General features: G+C 45.2%; 1 non-coding gene across 1 annotated transcript; it reads right to left on the reverse strand.

The window, feature by feature from the left end:
* Positions 1-2,197: 2,197 nt before the first annotated feature.
* LOC129543915 (U6 spliceosomal RNA) lies at positions 2,198-2,304 on the reverse strand. Its single transcript, XR_008683371.1, has one exon. It is a non-coding gene; the product is annotated as a U6 spliceosomal RNA (small nuclear RNA).
* Between the last annotated feature and the right edge of the window lie 14,307 nt (positions 2,305-16,611).

Consider the following 16,611-nt stretch of genomic DNA (forward strand, 5'->3'; position numbering starts at 1 on the left):
TGGGAGTATTTATCCGCTGACTCACACCAGTCATTGTTTGAGGGGTTGCTCCTGGGAGTATTAATTCTCTGGCACTTTTGGAATGCTCCACATGCAGGAGCAGGCTTTACAGCCAGAAAAAGTCCTCAGGTATAGTCTCAGGTGCTTGCAGTTGGAAGTTACCAGGTAGCTGGGTAGGAAAACGGTGAGTACCTGTAAGATGGGGCAAGGCATTGATTGTATCTGCAACACACATTCTTTACATACAAGTGACATGAGTTAGCCAAGACGGCTCCCTGTCTAAAAGTGACTCCATAAGTGAACTAGGTAGAATATTTCTTCTTTCTTTTTTTGGCTGCGTCATGCGGCAGGCATGTGGGATCTTAGTTGCTCCACCAAGGATCGAACCCAAGCGTCCCTGCCTTAAAAGTTCAGAGTCTTCCACCGGACCACCAAGCAAGTCCTAGGTAGGATATTTATGAGAGAGGACATTGGCTGCTGAAATGCTTAGCTTCTGTGACCCCAGGAAGGCAGAGACGGAATCTGAAGTATATTAATTTGTTCTATCAATTTTTACTTTATGTTTTGATGCCAAGTTATCAAGTGCATACAAATGTAGAGTTATTGTATCTTCCTAGTCTCAAAAGAGTTGGATGTGACTTTGTGACTAAATAACAGTGAATTCAGCTTTATATCATATGAAGTAACTCTTTATACCCAGTAATGCTTTAAAATCTAGTCTTATTTTGACATAGGTACACTAGCCTTTTGCTTTTGTTAGTGCTGTGTGGTATACCTTTTCTCATCCTTTCTCTTTGTCTGTATTTCAGGTAACTCTATGTAAGCAGTGTATAGTTGAATTTTGTTCTTCTCCAAAGTAAGTCTGAAAGTCTTTGACTTTTAATAGGAAAATTTTACATATAATAAAATTATCTTTCGGTTTACCATCTCCTGTTTTTTCTTTTTTTTCTTGCCTTCTCTATGTTCTATGTTTCCTTGCATCTTATTTCATTCAGCTCCCTTCCTCTATTATTTTGTAAAGTTATTTACTCTTTTACAATGTCTCAGTAGTTACCCAGAGATCACAGCATGCCTTCTTAACAAATCCTAATATTAACTGATTCTTTTACTCCCTTCCCTTAAAATATAGGCAAAGACCTTGGGGCTTTAACTCCCCACAAACACTATCATATTATTTTTCTGTACAACCAGTATTATTTGATATTTACTCCCATATTTGCCATTTTCATTGGTCTTAATTCCTTTCTGCATCTCTGACCTCCCATTTGGGATTAGTTTCTTCTGCCTGAAAATATTCTATTAATGTGGGCCCACTGGTGACTAATTCTTGGGATTTTTGTTAGACTGAAATGTATTTATTTCTTCTTTCCTTGAATTTTTTTTCTGGGTATTGAAAAACAAGTTGGTGGTTATTTTCCGTCAGCCCTCTAAAGAATCCCACTGATTTTGGCCTCCACTCTTTTCCATTAAGAAATCAGTTGTATATCCAATCTGTTATCCCTTTGAAAGTAATCTCTGCTTTTCTCTGTTTTTTTTTAATTAATTAATTTTTTATTGAAAGATAATTGCTTTACAGAATTTTGTTGCTTTCTGTCAAACCTCAACATGAATCAGCCATAGGTATACATATATCCCTTCCCTTTTGAAACTCCCTCCCATCTCCCTCCCCACCCCACTCTCCTAAGTTGATACAGAGCCCCTGTTTGAGTTTCCTGAGCCACACAGCAAATTCCTGTTGGCTCTCTATTTTACATATGGAATGTCAGTTTCCACTTTACTCTTTCCATACATCCCACCCAGTCCTCCCCTCTCCCCACCTCCATAAGTCTATTCTATGTCTGTTTCTCCATTGTTGCCCTGTAAATAAATTCTTCAGTACCATTTTTCTAGATTCTGTATGTATGTGTTAGAATACAGTATTTATCTTTCTGTTTCTGACTCACTTCACTCTGTATAAAAGTTCTAGCTTCATCCACCTCATTAGAACTGACTCAAATGTGTTCCTTTTATGGCTGAGTAATATTCCATTGTGTATATAAACCACAACTTCTTTATCCATTCATCTGTCAGTGGACATCTAGGTTGCTTCCACGTTGTAACTATTGTAAATGGTGCTGCAATAACAATGGAATACATGTGTCTCTTTCAATCTTGGTTTCCTCAGGGTATATGCCTAAGAGTGAGATTGCTGGGTAGTAAAAATATGGAGCGCTTCATGAATCTGCATGTCATCCTTGCGTGGAGACCATGCTAATCTTCTCTGTATTGTTCCAATTTTAGTATACGTGCTGCTGAAGCGAGCACTGCTCTTCTATGCTTTCAAGATCTTCTCCTTATCTTTGGTTTTCAGCTTTTAGCTTTAGTATGCAGGTCAGGAAGCAACAGTTAGAACCGGTCATGGAACAACAGACTGGTTCCAAATAGGAAAAGGAGTGCGTCAAGGTTGTATATTGTCACCTTGCTTATTTAACTTATATGCAGAGTACATCATGAGGAACGCTGGGCTGGAAGAAGCACAAGCTGGAATCAAGATTGCCAGGAGAAATATCAATAACCTCAGATATGCAGATGACACTACCCTTATGGCAGAAAGTGAAGAGGAACTTAAAAGCCTCTTGATGAAAGTGAAAGAGGAGAGTGAAAAGGTTGGCTTGAAGCTCAACATTCAGAAAACAAAGATCATGGCATCTGGTCCCATCACTTCATGGGAAATAGATGGAAAAACAGTGGAAACAGTGTCAGACTTTGTTTTTTTGGGCTCCAAAATCACTGCAGATGCTGATTGCAGCCATGAAATTAAAAGACGCTTGCTCCTTGGAAGGAAAGTTATAACCAACCTTGATAGTATATTAAAAAGCAGAGACATTACTTTGCCGACCAAGGTCCGTCTAGTCAAGGCAATGGTTTTTCCCGTGGTCATGTATGGATGTGAGAGTTGGACTGTGAAGAAAGCTGATCGCCGAAGAATCGATGCTTTTGAACTGTGGTGTTGGAGAAGACTCTTGAGAGTCCCTTATACTGCAAGGAGATCCAACCAGTCCATTCTAAAGGAGATCAATCCTGGATGTTCATTGGAGGGACTGATGCTAAAGCTGAAACTCCAATACTTTGGCCACCTCATGAGACGAGTTGACTCACTGGAAAAGACTCTGATGCTGGGAAAGGTTGGGGGCGGGAGGAGAAGGGGACGACGGAGAATGAGATGGCTGGATGGCATCACCGACTCTGTGGACATGAGTTTGAGTGAACTCCGGGAGTTGGTGATGGACAGGGAGGCCTGGCGTGCTGTGATTCATGGGGTCGTGGAGAGTCGGACACGACTGAGCGACTGAACTGAACTGAACTGAATGGTAAAAATGTACTTTCATTTTACTCATATAGGCATAGGTATATATTCCTTCTGCTTATCCTGATTTAGGCTCTCAGAGCATACTGAATAAATGGATTGGTGTCTTTTATCAGTTTTTGAAAGATCTCAGCCATTATCCCTTCATATCTTGCTTCTATCCCAGTCTCTTGAGCTTTTTCACTGTTTCTTCTAGTCTAACAGACTATCGTCTGTATTTTCTATCCTTTTACCTACCCATGCTTCATTCTGGATATTTGTTTCTCATCTAACTTCTAAGTAACTAATTTTTTATCAGCTGTGTCTAGTATGCTGTTAAACCTATCCTTTGAATTCTTAGGATCAGTTTTAGAATTTCAATTTTGAAAAAAATTAGTTTCAATTCTCTGCCAAAATTCTTTTTTTTTTCACTTTTGTTGAGAAATAATTGACATGCAGCACTGTGTACATGTAAAGTGTAAAGCATAATGATCTGACTTACATAAATTATGACATGATTATCTTAATAAGCTTGCTGAATGTCCATCATCTCATCTGAATGCAAAATTAACAGAATAGAAAAAAATTTTTTCTTGTGATATGAATTCCCAGCATTTATTCTTTTAACAACTTTCATGTATAACACATAGCAGTGTTAATTATATACATTTATCAAGTTATACATTATATCCCGAATACTTCTTTGTTTTATAACTAAAAGTTTTTACCTTTTGACTGCGTATATCCAAATCCACCTACCCCCAATCCCTGCCTCTGCTAACCACAGATCTGGTCTCTTTTTCTATAAGTTTGTTTGCTTTTGAAGTATAATTGACCTACAACACTAAGTTAGCTCCTGTTACACAACATAGCGATTTGGTATTTCTATACATTTTAAAATGATCACCATGTTAAGTTTGGTTATGACACATCATCATACAAAAATATTACACAGATACTGACTATATTCCCCACACTGTGCAGTTACCCATAATTCATATATTTTGCAACGTTTGTATGTCTTAATCAAGTCAGCTGTTTATTTCCTTCCCTATCCCCTCACCTCTGGCCTCTTTGTTCTCAGTATCTATACCTAGTTCTGGTTTGTTTTATTTGTTCATTTGTTAAATTGTTTAGATTCCACTAGTGAAATCATGCAGCATTTGTCTTTGTCTGACTTAGTTCACTGAGCATCATGCACTCTAGGTCCAACCATGGTATCACAAATGGCCAGAGTTTATTCTTTTTTACGGCTGAGTAATATTCCATTTTATATATCGCTGTCATATTTTCTTTCAGAGAAGGCAATGGCACCCCACTCCAGTACTCTTGCCTGGAAAATCCCACGGACAGAGGAGCCTGGTAGGCTGCAGTCCATGGGGTCGCTAAGAGTCGGACACAACTGAGCGACTTCACTTTCACTTTTCCCTTGCATGCATTGGAGAAGGAAATGGCAACCCACTCCAGTGTTCTTGCCTGGAGAATCCCAGGGATGAGGGAGTCTAGTGGGCTGCCGTCTATGGGATCGTACAGAGTCGGACACGACTGAAGTGATTTAGCAGCAGCAGCAGCATATTTTCTTTACCCATTCATCTACTAACAGGCCCTTGAGTTGCTTCCATATCTTGGCTATATCTTTCTAATCAGTGTTTTGTTTTCTTCAGATAAATATCCACGAGTGGAATTGCTGGCTAATATAGTAGTCCCATTTTTAATTTTTTGAAATGTCTCCATACTGTTTTCCACAATGGCTACACCAATTTACATTCCTACCAAGTTTGCCAAGCATTCCCTTTTCTCCACATCCTTGCCAATCTGCCAAATTCTTAATTATGTCTTATCTCCTTGATCATGCTAAGGGATCATGCTTGATCCACACCATGGGGCTTGCATGATCTGAGCTCCTCTACCAAGTTTTTAACTCGGGCCCCAGCAGTGAAAGCTCCAAGACCTAACCACTGAACCACCAGGGAATTCCCCATATTTTTTAATTTTAAATCTGCATGCATAACTGCAACATCTAGAGAGGTTGTTATTTTATGTTTTTCTTATATACATTTGTTTGTATGCTTCATCATGTGTCTCATTTTTGGTTTTTAGGTTTTGAGAAGAGTCTTGTTATTTTTTGGTTTTTGTGAGATTTTGTTTTGTGTGTGTATGCCCTGGACATTGTCTTTGCAAAATCATTTGTAGAAATTATCTAACCCCAGGATGACAACTTCTTCTAGAGAGGATTTACAAGAGCCTGAAGGCACTGGCAGTCCTGGATCATGTTAATCCAATTTTAGGAACTAGGATGAGTCCGAGTTGAGCTGCAACCCCTGTTAGAACTTGTCTACTCCCAGCTCATCCTTCCTTCTCAGATACAGCCATTTAGTGTCCCCATTCAAAGCAAGGGGGGGTCCCCAAACACTTCTCTTGATAGGCCTGTCTCTTACCACCCAGGATGCCCTCAGAAGCATTGATCAACCTGCAGCATCTTAGATGTTTCCTTCCTTCCCAAAGGAAAAGCATTTCTGAAACCAGGAATACCCGTCTCATCTCCACATCTCAGCCCAATAATTCTCTATGGCCTTATTGATCTTACTAGCACTTAGATGCTTTAAACAGTCTGCTGTTGTCTTGTGTTTTCATATATATATACCCATGTGTATATATATATGGTGGTGGTTTAGTTGCTAAGTCGTGTCCGACTCTTGCAACTCCATGGACTGTAGCCCACCAGGCTCCTCTGTCCATGGGATTTTCCAGGCAAGAATACTGGAGTGGATTGCCATTTCCTTCTCCAGGCGATTTTCCTGACTCAGGAATCGAACCCAGGTCTCCTGCATTGCAGGCAGATTCTTTACCAACTTAGCTATGAGGGAAGCCCATATATATATAACATTTATATATATTTCTTTCTTTAATTACCTTCAGCAGTAAGGTTAACCCACATTTCCTAGTCTCCTGTTTCTGAAATCAAGCACCATGATGTACAGGAAATCTCTGAGACATTTGCAACAGCATTAAAAAGGTGTGTGTTCTTTTAAGCCAACAGTTTGCACAAGACAGATTAGCATGTTATGGATTGCCACAGCAGAGTTTATGTTTCTGAGTTAAAAAAAAAAAAAGATCTGGGATTTATATAATGCATTGACTTTAATACCAAAGAGGGTTGGCTAATCAGGATTATAGACTTTCAAAGGGCAAAGTTAAATGTTGAGTTTATGTTTTGAACAAAGTCTAAATGTTTTGAAAATGAAATTAAATTCCCTGTTCATTTTAAAAGAACCATGACCGGGGGAAATTGACAAGACTGGTGGGTGGATGGAAATTTATAGGAAAGGATGAGGGTGATAGGAAGGGGAGAGGGCAGGTAGACCTGGGGAGAACACAGTGAGTTTGGCACTGGATGCCTTCCTTTACTGGGTTGGAGGGAATCCAGCAGAGAAGCCTAGACAGTGGCCAGAAGTGGGGTTCTAACTGGGCGATCTCGTAGAACGGAGACATAGACTTGGGAGCTGTACCAGGCAACACCAGAGGAGCATGAACACAGCCAGGGGATGCCATCAGAGCACTGGTCCCTGGGGGCAGAGGGAGGTAGAACTTGCGCCAGGTGGTGGGGAGGAGGGAGAGGCAGGCCCAGCCATCCTGGGAAGAGGCTCTCTAGAAGCCTTGAGGACTGTAGGGTCAATTTCCTCCAAGACGTTGAGCCTGAGGCGTGGAGGAGGACTCTGCTCATTCTGAGAGCAATTTCCATCGAGAGTGTCGGGAACCCGAAGGCTGCTAAGAAGGGGTTGGGGAGTGAGTGGGAGGCCAGGAAGAAGCAGCGATGTGTGCAAACTTCTTTTTTAGAATGTGTGGGGCTCTGAAGGAAGGAATTGAGGTGGTGATTAAGGGAAGAGCCAGTGGGAACTACTGGAGGAAGTTTGTGGGCAGAAGGGAAGGAGCCAGGGCAGACAGAGGGACCAGAGAACCCCTGGAGATGGAGCAGAGTGGAGGGAGTCAGCGCCCTCCCCACGGGCCCCTGAGCTTCACCAACAGCTCTAATGATTCCCATTTCCCCGATGAGGAAAGTGGGATTCAGAGAGACTTTACTTCCCAAGGGACTGCTAGAGGAAACTGAGACAGATATGGGACCCAGATGTGTCAGGTCACAAGGCTCACCCTTCAGCCCCCTCCCAACCCACCCCCGTCATGATTTCAGGGTTTCCGTGATCGTGACCACCCCCATCACCACCACATGGCCACCGTCATCACACCCACCATGGCCTCCACCACGGTGACCACCACCGCCACTGTCCACCCCACCACAATAATTACATTCACCAGTATGAGATTTCCTGTGCTGGACACATGCAGTTTCTGTCTTTGGGATCTCCTATTCTGAGAACACACATGAACAATAAAATAAACTAGCAGAGACACTCAGCAGCCAAACTTTTTGATCATATGGCCGGTCAGGAGCTCTGCTATCTGTAATCAGATGGCTGGCATTCCTGGTTTCTTCTTGGGGGAGGAGGTATATCAGAAACTGGCTTTTTCATTTGCTCCACTGGCCTCCCCATCACTCGTCCTCACTCTATCCCAAAACTTCCACTTATTGTCTCCGAGCTGGGAAAATTAAACAGATTTTCTGAAGGAAAATCCTTAGGGAAGGGAGTGTGTACAGAGGGATTAGGACTGGGCTGAGGCCCAGTCATTCTCGGTCCTCCTCTGAGACTCTTGGCTTCCTGTGGAGACATGCTCCTACTCTCTAGGGCCCCTTCCCCTCCCCCAACTCACCACACCCCTCCCTGGTACAACCAGGGATGGGAAGCCCAGGGCTGCAGCCTGGCCACACCACCCCCATGTGCCCATGGGCCCCAGACCCTCCCCAGCCCTGCCACACAGTCCCTGTCCCCCAACCCCCAAGCCTGAGGCTAGGAGAGATGGAAGCCTGGGATGTAAAGAGAGACGGGGCTGGCAGGAGTAAGGCCTGAGGATGCTCAGAGGAGTTTCCATGCAGAGCATCTCGTTCTGAGCTGCTCTGCGAATTCCCCCTCCTTACCAATCCCAGGACTAGAGAAAGTGGAATCCAGGAATTCAGGAGCCAGAGGCCGGGAATGGCGCACAGTGAAGTGAAGGGGACCAGGTAGCTTGAACCTGCTGTGCGGTCTGCTCAGGCCACAGACCTCCCCCAGCTTCACTTCTTCACTTGTCAAATGAGGGTCATCAAGTCCACCCGTGACTGCAGAGGACGTGTATAAGATGTGGTACTGGTAAGTAGAGGCTAGTTGACTGTTACCATTGTTGTTATGAGTGCACGTGCAGGGAGGGGTGCGGAAGAACAGGCGTATCCCGAAGGCTGAACGGTTCAGTGAGGAACATGTCTTTGACATCAGATAGGATCACAGCCCTGGCATCAGATAGGAACATGGCACTGGTATCAGACAGGGCTGGCTGGACCTCCTCCCTACTGAGGGAGCCCAGCAATGACTCACTCCTCCCAGGCCTCCACTTCCGCATTGACACACAAGATGCCTTGCAGACCTCCTTCGGGGACTGAGCGACAGCTGACACAAGTGCGGGTCTAGAGCAGTGTCTGTCATGTCTGCCACATTTCTGTTGATATTTTGCCTCTGTCGGAACCTAGTGAGTCCCCTTCCCTCCCCCAACTCACCAGGGGTGAGGACCCTGCTTCCATCCTCTGCTCTCCTCCGAGGGACAGTCAAGAGATGCCCACCATCCTCTTGCCTGAGCTTTTTGAAATTTTTGGCTGTGCCAGGTCTTTATTTTCACATGTGGACTTTCTCTACTTGCACTGAATGGGGGCTACTCTTTGGTGTGGCCCCGCACAGGCTTTGTATTCTGGTGTCTTCTCTTGTTGTGGGATACGGGCTGTAGGACGCACGGGCTCAGCAGTTACGGCTCTCAGGCTTAGTTGTTTCAAGCATGTGGAATCTTCCCACCCCAGGGATCGAACCCCTGTCCCCTGCATTGGCAGGTGGATTCCTATCCACTGCACCACCAAAGAAGTCTGTCTCCTCTGATTTTGGCCACACTCCTTTTCTCCTCTTCTCCAAAACCATGCTCACCCGGCTTCAGTCACTTCACTGGCTTCAGTGCCTACCACAGCTCCCTAATAACTGCCCACATGTAAACCATCCTTCTCAGGATGCCCCTATGTTCCACCTTCCAGCCCTGTCTTCTCTCCCCCATCTCACCGGACGCCCCTTGCTCTGAGCTGACTTGACCCTGGCTGACCCCCTGCTCCCCAACTGTCTGCACAGCACTCATCTTCTGCCACCTCCCTTCTCCCTCCTGCCACAACTTCCGAGGTAAGCCCTGGCTCATCCATCTCTGAGCATCAGTGGATATAAGAAGTCACAGACAAACCAAATTTCAAGCAGCAACCAAGAGGAAGCCTATCAATAATGGGCCCTAACATCGTTACCAGGCGGATCGGCTTTGGGGAGAAGCAGGAAATCGAATCTCCCTCCGGTCTCCATCTGTCTCCAACGCCCCAGCTTCATCCTCAAGGTGCCCGCCCTGCATCCGGCAGCCCAAGCCAATGAGTCTCGGGTAATAATGTGATTCCGTTCAAGAGAGCTTGGGTTCTTTGGGGACAAGGGGAAGGTTTCCAGAAAGATGGGAAAGAGGAGACAAGAGTCAGAGGGGACAAATACGGGAAAAGCACCCCCCGCAGGACTGATCTGGGGGAGGCGGTGTGGAAAAGAGCCTGTCGTCTTTGATATTCTCGCTCCTCTTGTATTTTTATCCATGTGTGGCCTTCCTTTCAAGTTCCTGGAATGGCGACGTGCGGGAGGGTTCTGAGCACGTAGAAGGTGCTTAGACACGGAACTCCTACTCAGCAGGGCAAAAGGGCTCAGACTCTGGCCCCAAGCTGTCTGGGATGCTGCCCCACCTGGGCAGGGATGTGACGAGAAAGGCCTATGTGACTTCTCTGTGTCTGGGTCAGTCCCTCTGTGAGATGCAGATGTAGTGATGCCCAACTCACAGCTGGCTGTGAGATCGAAGTGAATTGACCCAGTGAAAGCCTCGGAGCGGGACCTGAGCTCTGCGACTGCTCCCGTCAGGTGAACTCTTACCATGTCGCATGGAGTGGGAATGTCTGCTCCTCAAGGGCCACCCAAACCCTGCCTGTTTGCAGCAAAATGGGGTGGGGATGATAGCCTTACGGCTGGCAGTGGCTGGCAGCAGCTGAAATCCCCTTTAAGCATCATAACTGAGCCCCACTCCCCGCAGCATCTTAGGGGCAGTGCGCTGGGGCTGCAGGCAGCATGGTCCCGGTGTACACGGCCGGCCCAACCCCGGAGCTTCTCATTCCCTGGTGTGGGGTAAGGCCCAGGTGAGGCTGACAAACAGCCAGGAGTGGGGACTTCAGTCTCTGACCTGGGAGACTGCCTCAATGTGGTTACTGGGCCAGGCAGAGAAGCGGAGGGAGAGGTCAACAGGACCTGGAAACACCAAGATCCTCACAGGGAGCAGTGGGTAGCAGCGAATCTCTGGTTGCCAGCTCCCCATTCTTTTATTCCAGAAAAGTTTATGTCATCCTGCTCTGTGCTGGGGCTGGTATGAGTCCCTGGGGCTCCAAGAAGGAAAGACAGGATCCCTGTCCTCCAGGCCACAAGTTCTGATGGGGTAAGCAGCGGAAGTCAAGCATAGTAAGAGCAGCTACCACTGGGGCGCGTCCTGAGAGAGCTGGAGTCAAGGAGAAGGGGGCCATATAGAGGTAGTTTTAACAAAATTGGAACTCTACTGAGCATGCTCAAAATTTATATTTTTTTATGGCAAGCCACTCCAGTACTCTTGCCTAGAAAATCCCATGGATGGAGGAGCCTGGTAGGCTGCAGTCCATGGGGTCGCTACGAGTCAGACATGACTGAGCGACTTCACTTTCACTTTTCACTTTCACACATTGGAGAAGGAAATGGCAACCCACTCCAGTGTTCTTGCCTGGAGAATCCCTGGGATGGGGGAGCCTGGTGGGCTTCCGTCTATGGGGTCACACAGAGTCGGACACGACTGAAGTGACTTAGCAACAGTAGCAGCAATAACTTCTCACCTTAACAAATAGCCATCCACAACACGACTGCACTAGGTTACATCCTACAGCATAATGTGATTTTTCATAATTTCTTTAGCCATTCCTCTGCTGTAGAGTTTTTAATTTTTCTCTAGTTTCCACTGTTATACATAGGGCTGTGGTGGATGAATATTCTCTTATACAAACAGCTGTTCATTTCTTTGACTGTTATTTAAAAACAAAATCCTAGAAGTGAAATTGCTAGGCCCAAAGTGAGATGCATTTTTTCAAATCTTGCTCCTTAGACATGATCTCCTGTTGTAGGACATTCTGGTGATGAGCCCAGGGGAGGAGGGCCCCACCTCAGCAGGACCCTCTAGGGAATGTCCAGCTGGGATTTCTTGCAGCTTGTGTTTATCCATCACAGGAGTATCAACCCCTGTTGCTTCCCAGGGAATGCTACAAATTCTTACAGCCTTGGAGCTGTTTGAGCCTCATGTAAAATGGGACTAAAGGCCAAGCTGCTCAAGCCTAAAGAACAGCATCCACTATAGAATGTTTGGGTCAGTGTGTTGGTTAGGACTGCATTAGGCTGCAAGTATCAGAAAACTGATTTCAGAGGCTTAACCAAAAAGGGCTTATTTTCCTCACACAATGAGAAGCACAGTGATAACAGCAACTTGAGACTGATGTTCCACATCCACACTGCCCTCCATGACCTAGGCTTCTCTAGCTTTCCTTCCCTCCAGTCTGAGCACATGGCTTTCCTCCTCATGTTCATAAGGTGACTGCTGTACCTCCAGCCATCACATCCATATTCCAGTCAGGAAAAGAGGGAAGAGTGAAGGGCAAGGCATGCTGCCTGCTAAAAATATCTACCCTCTTTTATTCAGGAAAACCATACAGTTATCTCCACTTCCACCTCATTGGCCAGAACTATGTCACAAGGCCCACAGTTATTGTGAAGAAACAGGAGTCTAGCTTTTGCTGGGCACATTGCCCTGGAGAGAATTGGACTGGTATAAGTAAGGAGGGCAGGGAGGAGGGCTGTTTGGTGGGCACTTAACACTACCTGCCACCTTTCCCATCCAGCATGACAAACTGCACAGATGCCTGAATGCGTCTCTCTAGAACCAGCAGCCTGGAGACAGTGAGTTTCCCAAACCCAGAGAGATTCAAACAGAAGTGACAACTTGGCCAAAACTCATGGAGGGACTCAAACAACAGAAAGGAATCAAGAGACTCCCCAGATCTCTCTAGCCTCAGGGCTTTGAGGGAGAGTCCCACACCCTTAATTATTACATAAGTTTTCTTTTATGCAGGAAGTATCTTGAACCTGGCTTCCTGGGTAGCTCAGTGGTAAAGAATCTGCCTGCCAATGCAGGAGACACAGGTTCGATCCCTGGGTCGGGGAGATCCCCTGGAGAAGGAAATGACAACACTCTCCAGTACTCTTGCCTGTAAAATCTCATGGACAGAGGAGACTAGCAGGCTATAGTCCATGGGGCCAAGCAAAAGAATAGGACACAACTTAGCAACTAAACAACAACAGCAGGGTTCAGAACAGTGCCTGGTGTATGGTAATGCTGCTTAAATCCTTTTGAATAAATAATAAACTCACAAACATGAAAAAAAAGAAAATATTGTGAATCCAAAGTCCTAAATTCAAACCTCACTCTTCCCATTACCATGTAACCTTGAGCAAATTCCTAGATTTTCTGAGCCTTAGATTTGTCTACTATAAAGCAGCAATAAACAAACATAATTATTTAATGATGAACAGGTGCCAGGTACTATGCAAATTATTTACTTAAGTTATTTAGTTTTGACAACAAGTCTATGAGATGGCTATTGTTATCACAGATAAGAAACTACAGCCCCAAAGAGTTCACAGCGAGTTAGTGTTCTTTACCCCTGCACCATCCCTCCTTGTCAGAGTCTGAGGTAAAGTGAGATCTACATTGTAAACCATCATGTGCTTCCCAAAGAGTCCACTGAAAGTAAAACACCAACTCCATTTACTTATTCAACAAATATTTATCCAGTGCCTGCTATTCTCGGGACTTTTTTATAGGATGCATCAGTGAACCAACAAGACGGAATTTCCCATTCTCAAAGAGCCTGAATTTTAACGGAAGGAGACAGACAATAAAATAAATGAGTTTTGTATTTATATATATTTGCCAGGTGGTGATGATAAGAGCTCTGGAGAAAAGTAAGGCAGAAACAGGGGTTGTCAGGGTGACTAGGGTTTGTCACCTTCCAAAGGCATCACAAGGAGACATTTGACCAAAAACCTGCGGAGGTGAGGAAGCCTGTCACGTGAACTCCTGGGGCACGCTCTTTCCTGGAATCTTTGAGAAACAAGAAGGTTCAAGTGGCTGGAGTGGATTAAGGAAGCAGAGTGGGGGATTTCCCTGGTGGTCCAGGGAATCCTCCTGCCAATGCAGGGGACATGGGCTCGATCCCCAGTCCTGGGATCAAACAGTTGCCTCAGGGCAGCTGAGCCTGTGCTCCACAATTAAAGAGTAGCCCCTTCTCACCACAACTAGAGAAAACCCACAGACAGCAACAATGATCCAGCGCAGCCAAAGATAAATAATTTATTTAAAAAAGGAAATTTTTTTTTATAAAGGTTTTTTATGCTAAAAAACCAAAAGAAGCAGAGTGGGGAGAGGAGGTCCTAGCAGCAATGGGGAGGCCTCCGTCAAGGTTCTGTGGGTCACATATGAGAGTGTTGAGGGAGATGGGAGCCACTGAAAGGTTCTGAGCAGTGGAGCAATGTGATCCGGTTTGTGTGTTAACAGGATCACACTGGCTGCTGCTGAGGATAGATCGAGTGGAAGGGAAGCAGAGAGTTCGGTTAGGAGGGGCTCTTGCGATGACCCAGCAGAGAGCTTGGCGGCTTGGACCAGGTGGTAGTGGTGGAGCTGCTGAGTAGTGGTTGGAAGATGGAAGCATTTTGAAGTTAGAGCCAACTGATTTGCTCACAGATTGGATAAAGGGTATGAGAAAAAAAAAAAAAAAGAGGTTTCAAGGAGGACTATAGATTTTTTGGCCTAAACAATTTTTTGTTTTAAACAAACTTTTATTTTAGGTAGATAAATGTTCTGGTTATGTATTAGTATGTAACATTTATCTCCAAGCCTAACACAATTTTGAAATCTAAGGTTAAAACTTAAAACTATAGCCTAACTTTCCTGTCTGAAACAATCCCATTTTATTATATCTCACAATTTTGAGGGTCAGGGATTGAGCCTGGGCTCAACAGGGCAGTTCTGTCCACATGGAGTGTCCTATGGGGCTCCTTGCTTGATAGCTGGTCTGATCTAGGATATCTAGGACAGCTTCACTCACGTCTTGTGCCGGGTGAGAGCTTTTAGAAGACTGGACGATGCTAGGATCCTCTCCATGGCATCCTGCAAGCGAGGTGGCTGAGCTTCTTTTCTGGTGGTCCAGGACTCCAAGAGATGGAAGCAGTCAGTCCCCTGGTCTGAGCAACTTAAGGAAGGAGTTGTCCTTAGAGCTGGGATGAGGAGACTGTAGGGAAAGCAGGTTTGTGAGGCAGGAACAGGAGTTCCGTTTTGAACACGCTGGTTTCAATGTTCCCATCAATCATCCAGGCAGAGATGCCAAGAAGCCAATTTGAATACACAGGTTTGGAGTTTAAGGGAAAGGCTTGGGCTTAAGACAGAAACAAAGGCGTCACCAATATACGAATACCATGACAGTAAGTTAATTTGCCAAGGGAATGTATATGTGTGTTAATCACTCAGTCCTGTCCAACTCTTTGTGACCCCATGGACTATAGCCCACCAGGTTGCTCTGTCCATGGGATTCTCCGGGCAAGAACACTAGAGTGGGTAGCTATTACTTTCTCCAGGGGATCTTCCCGAGCGAGGGATCAAACCCGGGTCTCCTACATTGCAGGCAGATTTTTTACTGTCTGAGCCACCAGGGAAGCCCTGCCAAGGGAACAGGTACAGATAAAAAAGAGAAGAGGGGCAAGGACTGAGTCCCGGGGCTCTCCAATGTCTGGAGGTCAGAAGGATGAGGAGAAAGCAGCCAAGGAGACCAAGAATGCATAGCTGGAGAGGTGGGAGGAGAAAGGAAAGAAAATACAGATGACTTATCCGTATATAGGCATAAAAGCTTTCCGAAAGCTAATGCTGTTTAACTAAAAATTGCACTTCAATAATATATTCCGTGTAAATACTCTTGGCAGTGTAGGATGCTTCATGGCTAGTGATGTTCTTGACAGTGTGGGTTCTGAGAGTGAAAGACAGGAGACAACCTAAATGTTTGACAACAGAGGATTGGTTACATAAATTATGGTACACTCATAGGATGGATTAGCATGCCCCTACAGTCCATGAGGTCGCAAAGAGTCAGACATGACTGAGAGACTAACATGGAAACCCAGATTTTAAAAAATACATTCAAAATACTGAATGACCTGTGGACAGATTTATCTTCATGATCTATTACAAAGTGAAAACTAGCAGGTTATAAATTGCTAGGGTCAACAAGATCCCTGTAATTGGTCCACTAGGAACGTGGCAACCATTCTAGGCATTTCAAGCAGAAAGGGATTTAGTACTGAGAATGTTTACAAAGCCGTAGAAGGGTTGGCTGTAGGGTTCACGGCAAGCTTTTAGGTGCTAGGAAGTTACTGAAACCGCAGGACACCTGAGCCTTCAGCCCCAACACAGAGAAAACGCCTGAAGCCTGCTCCAGAATCTTCTATCTGCCGAAGCACACACACCTACCCTCAGCTGCTGAGAGAACAATGCCATGATTTATGCTTCTCTCCCTCTTGCCAGATCTCAATACAAGTGCCTCTCCTAGGCTGACGGGGATTCTGAGAACTGTAGCTCCCTGGCTTCCAGCCCCTGCTGGGCAGAGAAAAGCATAGACTGGGGGAAGGAAATGATACTGAGTTGCCAGCAAACAGTACTGCACGCTTTTACAAATATTTCTTTGCAAAGATAATATGCCTGGAGAAAAGACGGAAAGCATAAACACAATAGTGGGCCAAGTAACGCCAAACCCTCCCCTCAAGATGTCTCTGCTCTCATGCCTGGAATTTGTAAGGGTATTATTAATATGTTCCCTGGCAAGAGACTTTTTGATTAAGATTTCAGACCTTAAAATAAGGAGGCTTTCCTAGATTATCCGGGTGGACCCAGTCTAATCACATAAACCCTTAAAAGTGGAGAACATTCTCTGGCTGAAAGTAGAAGAAAGATGGGGCAAAAGAGGAAGACAGGAGAGA

Source organism: Moschus berezovskii, chromosome 23 (genome assembly GCF_049115385.1).
Source record: "Moschus berezovskii isolate FMDL1 chromosome 23, NW_MosBer_1.0, whole genome shotgun sequence".
Taxonomy (NCBI): domain Eukaryota; kingdom Metazoa; phylum Chordata; class Mammalia; order Artiodactyla; family Moschidae; genus Moschus; species Moschus berezovskii.